Source organism: Saccopteryx leptura, chromosome X (genome assembly GCF_036850995.1).
Source record: "Saccopteryx leptura isolate mSacLep1 chromosome X, mSacLep1_pri_phased_curated, whole genome shotgun sequence".
Taxonomy (NCBI): Eukaryota; Metazoa; Chordata; class Mammalia; order Chiroptera; family Emballonuridae; genus Saccopteryx; species Saccopteryx leptura.
This window is the reverse complement of record NC_089516.1, coordinates 130,407,436-130,413,288: the sequence shown is the minus strand read 5'-3', so window position 1 is coordinate 130,413,288 and position 5,853 is coordinate 130,407,436.

Sequence of the window (5,853 nt, the reverse complement as noted above, 5' to 3'; positions counted from 1 at the left end):
TGAAGTTCTCTCCCACCAACTAATCTCACTGGGGGCAGGGTTTTTTCTCAGCTTCAGTAGGGGGAGGTGTATCTCAGATCTCCATGGAGACCTGAGTTACTGCCCCTCCTCCCCACTTCTTGTTTTCAGCTGTGTCTTGTTGCGCTGATTGGAGCTGGATGGATGTCCGGAGATCTCTGATCCGGAAGCACTTCAGCTCTGTTTTGTGAAAGGTTCAGTCCCTCCCCCAGCTATGGCCGCCTCCAGCACGAATGAGTCAGCTTTTTTATTTCATTTCTTGCATACCTTAGCCCCTCACAGTCTGTCCCTCTCCCTGTCCTTTCCACTTGGGAGATAAGCTGGTCTTTTCAACCCACCTTGCTCCCTGGTCACCAGGTAAGTGGCTGTGAGCTGTAGTTTCTGCTCTTTTTCCTCTGTGAAATCCTCTCTGGGCTCTCAGCCTCACCCCCCCCTTCCGTTCCTGTAAGCAGAGGAGATTCAGGCACTCCTTACCAGGATTATTGTGGCTTCCTCTTTGCTCCTTGGTTTTTGAGAGCTGTTCTTGCAGTTCAGTGTTGGTTTTTCATGCTGATTTTTCCTAAATTGATTTGTATTCCAGTTTGGTGTTGAGAGCTGGGCGTCTGTGCATCTGCCTACTCCGCTGCCATCTTCCCTTGCCTTTATTGTTTAAACAGCACATCTATGCTGCATCTGATTTCCAGTTTCTGTTTATTTAAAATGATTAAATGACTTAGACACTTTGATAAGGAAACATGGGAGCAGAATATTTCTAGATTTTCATATCTTTACAGCTATCTCAACCACACCTAAACTGACAAAGATATTTTAATAACTTGAGTCTTTTCACAATAATTTCTATAAGTACCTGACCTGTGGTGGTGCCATGGATAATTCATTAGCTATTAGAAAAATGCAAATCATAACTACAATGAGGTACCACCTCACACCTGTTAGATTAGCTATTATCCACAAGACAGGTAATAACAAGTGTTGGAGAGGCTGTGGAGAAAAAGGAACCCTCATTCACTGTTGGTGGGAATGTAAAGTAGTACAATAAGAATGGAAGAAATTATGGTGGTTTCTCAATAAATTAACAATAGAACTACAATATGACCCAGCAATCCCTCTACTGGGTATATACCCTTAAAACTCAAAAACATTGGTATGAAAAGATGCATGCAGCCCCATGTTCATTGCAGCATTGTTCACAGTGGCCAAGACATGAAAACAACCAAACAGCCCTTCAATAGAAGACTGCATAAAGAAAATGTGGCACATATACACTATGGAATACTACTCAGCCATAAGAAATGATGACATCGGATCATTTACATCAACATGGATGGACCTTGATAACATTATACTGAGTGAAATAAGTAAATCAGAAAAAACTAAGAATTATATGATTCCATACATAGGTGGGATATAAAAATGAGACTCAGGAACATGGACAAGAGTGTGGTGGTTACGGGGGGGGGGAGGAGTGAAAGAAGGGGTGGAAGAGGGGAGGGGCACAAAGAAAACCACATAGAAGGTGACAGAAGACAATTTGACTTTGGGTGATGAGTATACATTATAATGAAATGTCAAAGTAACCTGGAGGTGTTTTCTCTGAATCTATGTACCCTCATTAATCAATGTCTCCCTATAAAAGTTAATAATAAAGAAAAAAATGTAGTCACAATAACTGTTATTATCTGGTTTGGGGACTGCTATGGTCTCAATATGTCCCCTCAAAATTCTTGTGTTGAAATCCTAACCTCCCAGATGGATCATATTATGAGGGGAGGTCTTTGAGAGGTGATAGGGCCATGAGGGAAGATCCTGCATGGATAGGATTGGTGCCTGTATAAAAAGGGCTCCAAAGAGTTCTTTCAGCCATTTCACCATGTGAGAACAGAGGAGTTGGCAGTCTGAAATCTAGAAGAGTGCTGGCCATGCTGGCACTTTCATCTTGGACCTCCAGTCTCCAGAAGTGTGAGAAATAAATTTCCTGTTTATAAGCCACAGTAGTTTGTGGTATTTTGTTATAGCAGCCAGAATGGACTAAAACAGGTACAAACTCAACCTACCCAACTGTGTTGAGGCATACCATCCAACTGGAGGTACATACTCAAGTCTGGCCTGAGAGAAGCCTTCTTCTCTCCCATGTGCAGTCACCATGGGCATTAATGAGCACATACATAGAGTAGAAAGCATCTGTTATTTCAGCTGATCAGATTAGTGGAGGTTGACCAAGAAATGTAACAGTTCACCTATTAGCCATCCCCAATCTTAGCAGAGCCCTGCTCTTGAGTATTTGAGCATAGCACCAAGGCTGTTTTAAACCTTGATATTATCAATCATCCTCTATTATCTCAGGTGTAATACACTGGCTTTTATTTATTTATTTTTCTTTTGTATTGATTTTAGTGAGAGAGGAAGGGAGAGAGAGAGAGAGAGGAGAACATCAAGCTGTTCCTCTATGTGCCCTGACCAGGGATCAAACCCATAACCTCTGTGCTTGGGGACAATGCTCCAACCAACTGACCTATCCAGCCACAGCATACATTGGCTTTTAGATGCTACCAATGATCCCATTTCCTGGCATTCACACCCTGTGTTATCATCTCCTCTCAAGTGTGGTAGATGTGTGACTTGCCTGTAGCCGGTAGAATGTGGCAGACATTATGGATGTTACTTCCATGATTACTATATAAGAATGTACCTTCTGTCTCTCTTGCTAGCAGATTCTCTCTCTATTGCCTTCTTAGCTTTCATGAAGCAAGTAGCAATGTTAGGAAGGCCTATATGATAAGGAAATGAGGTGAGCTTCTGGAAAACAGCCAGCAAAGAACTGAGGTCCTCAGTCCAACAAACCACAAGGAACTGAGTCCTGACTGTGCCATGAAATCTTGGAAGTGGATACTTTCCCGGTTGAGTCTCAAATGAGACCCCAGCACCAGCCAATACTTTGCTTACAGCTTTGTGAGATATCCTAAAGCAAAGGATCCAGTTGAATCATGCTTGGAGTCTTGAAACTATAAGATAATAAAGATTTGTTCTATGTTAAGCTGCTTTAAAAAATGTATAGGACTAAGTACTAATACTACCTTGTTGACAATATTTGATTTTATATCTACATCAAGATGACTAATATTGTTATGCATACCAGTAAAGTAAATAAACAAGGCATGATAAATACTTCTTTCAAAACAGTTTCTATAAACTGAAGTGTTTATAGATTAAAAGATATGCTGCTTGGGATTTGCTCTAAAATTTTCCAGTAGGAGTTGGGTGAAGAACAACAGAGAGAATATAGATGAAATAAGTTGGCCATATATTGGTAATTATTGAAGCTGACTGATGGAGGTTCATTATATTATTCTGTCTACTTTCCTTATGTTTGAAATTTTCCTTAATAAAAGCAAAGCAATTTATACAATGTGAAACTGTTCTTCAAAGTTAACAATAATCAAACTAGGATTTCAGAAGCTATTAAATTTTATGTATAAACACTGCAAAATAATGGAAATATTGTAATTCAAATTACGCGGTATCAATACTTTCAAATACTATTTGCACATGCAAGTTATGACATTGTGGGGTTTTTTGTTGTTTTTTTTAAAAATTGTGTTTACATAGATTCTAGGGTCACCCCGAATGCATCCCCCCTCCCTCATATTCCCCTCAACATCTCCCTCCCCCGCCCCCTTCTCTTCAGCTTTATCCCATCCTGTCATCCCCTTTCCTTCTGTTCTCTTTTCCGCTGGTCCCTTTGATCCCTCCTCTGTCTCTATTCCGTTGCTCAGTTCTCATTGTTCCTTGGATTCCTCAAATGAGTGAGGTTAATTATTTAGTTTGGGATGGGTGGTCTAAAACTTCAGCTTTTAAAATGTATTTTGGTTATTTAAACTCTATACCATGAATGACCATGGCAATGATTTTGTATAGAAAATTTAAGTAGAAAAGTCATGTATACATATATAGAGAGAAAAGCTATGTGATAGTCTATATATTTGTGACTTTTCTACTTAAATTTCCTATACAAGTCATTGACAATTAATATAGTAATTGATGGGAGAGAGAGAGAGAGAGAGAGAGAGAGAGAGGCAAGCATACATAAAACTGAGCATCATTACTATAAGAAAGTAAAACCGTTTCTATAGACAGTTATACCAAACTTGGGAAAGGCTAGAGTGAAAATAAAGTAGGTTGGCTTCTCTCTCAGTACCAGCATATTTAATAGGGTTGGGACAAATGGGGTCTTCCATTAAAAAACAGAAACAAAAAAAAAAACCACACACTCATTTTAAAACTACTTTTAAAAATATTTTATTCTGTTAATCATTCAGCAAATATTATTGAATATCTATACTGTGGTAATCAAGGGTCTTATTGTTTGGTAGAAAAGAAGGAGGAAATTACTTAAAGTTCAGTCTTCAGAGAGAAAGTGACACTTACAAGCAATGCTTTAAGGATTAGACTTCTTTGCAGTGGCTTAAAATTACCTTTCAAGCAGGGGCTAATCAGGCAGAAAAAATATTAATAAAAATGAAGACATGTGCACAGTACATTAGAAAATTTATGTATATAGTCACATTTGATCTTCATAGGAGACCAAGAAGCATTCTACACTTAAAGAAGAGCTTGCTTAAGTGAAACTGATAACACAATCATCAGGTAAATCATGCATCTGCTACAAAGGTCTGTACTTGTTACAAAGAAGCAAATGATGTTATCTTGGACTGTGCAAGCCTCATCTGATGGGAAATTCTCAGCCTACTGGAACTGACATATTCAAACTAAAAGAATTCTTAATCTGCTAGTTTGCTAACAGCTATATTATGAAAATCAAATATTCTGGATTTATTACTTAATTTTTTTTCCAGATAATTATTCATTTTTATAATTATTTTTATTTTCTCCTCTAAAAGTAGGAACAATCATTCCTGTTCATTCATTCACTGAACAAATATTTATTTATTGGACACCAAGCCCTGTATTAGACACTATTAAATATCCAAATATAAGTCAAACATGTGCCTCCACATGAATGGATATTAAATACCCCAATATAAACTTTATCTAATGCATTACTTATTTTTTACTAGCTCTACCATTTATTTATATTTTCATTATTATATTTAAAAAATTATACCTTTAAATTAAAAAGACTCTTGTTTTAATTTAGGTGGCCAAAAGAACTGAAAGTAGGCCAAAAGAAAAAATAACTCTCTGAATTCCAATTAATTAATTGCAAGAAAAGCTCATATTTTTAATGTACCTTAGAGTTTACAAAATGCTATAACATGCACATTGCTTCATTTAATCTTCTCCTAACTACCCCATGAAGTAGGTATCTCCATATAGATTCAGCAATGTAGAGCAATTTTTCCAGTGTCATATAGCAAGTAAGTGAGTCAGGACTCAGACCCTTATCTTTTAACTCTGTGGTAGACACAGAGAAGTCCACCCTACTCTGTCATCAAGAAAGGACATGCTGCCCAGCTGTGAGGAGTTTGGTCAGCAAACAGGCTCCAGCTGTCAGCTCCTTCAACAGCTGTAGAGAATCTCTTTGCTACCAGGTCACACCTTTCCTAGGACAGACTGCATTTGGTCACTGAGAGGCAGGGCTATAAAAGCATTGATATTTTGGCTTGATACAGGAAATTTGGATGAATATTACTCGCTTCATAGTTCCTTACTAGATTGGTGAAGGCTTTGTTGGACCTGCTTAGCAGTTCACCTTCTCCCTCTGATCCCCTTCCTTTCACAAATGTTTATCCCTTATAAAAACCTTGCATCCCAACTCCAACTCCATGTATTCTGCCAGAGAACCCAATCTGTGACAGTTAAGACAGGAAGGTGTCT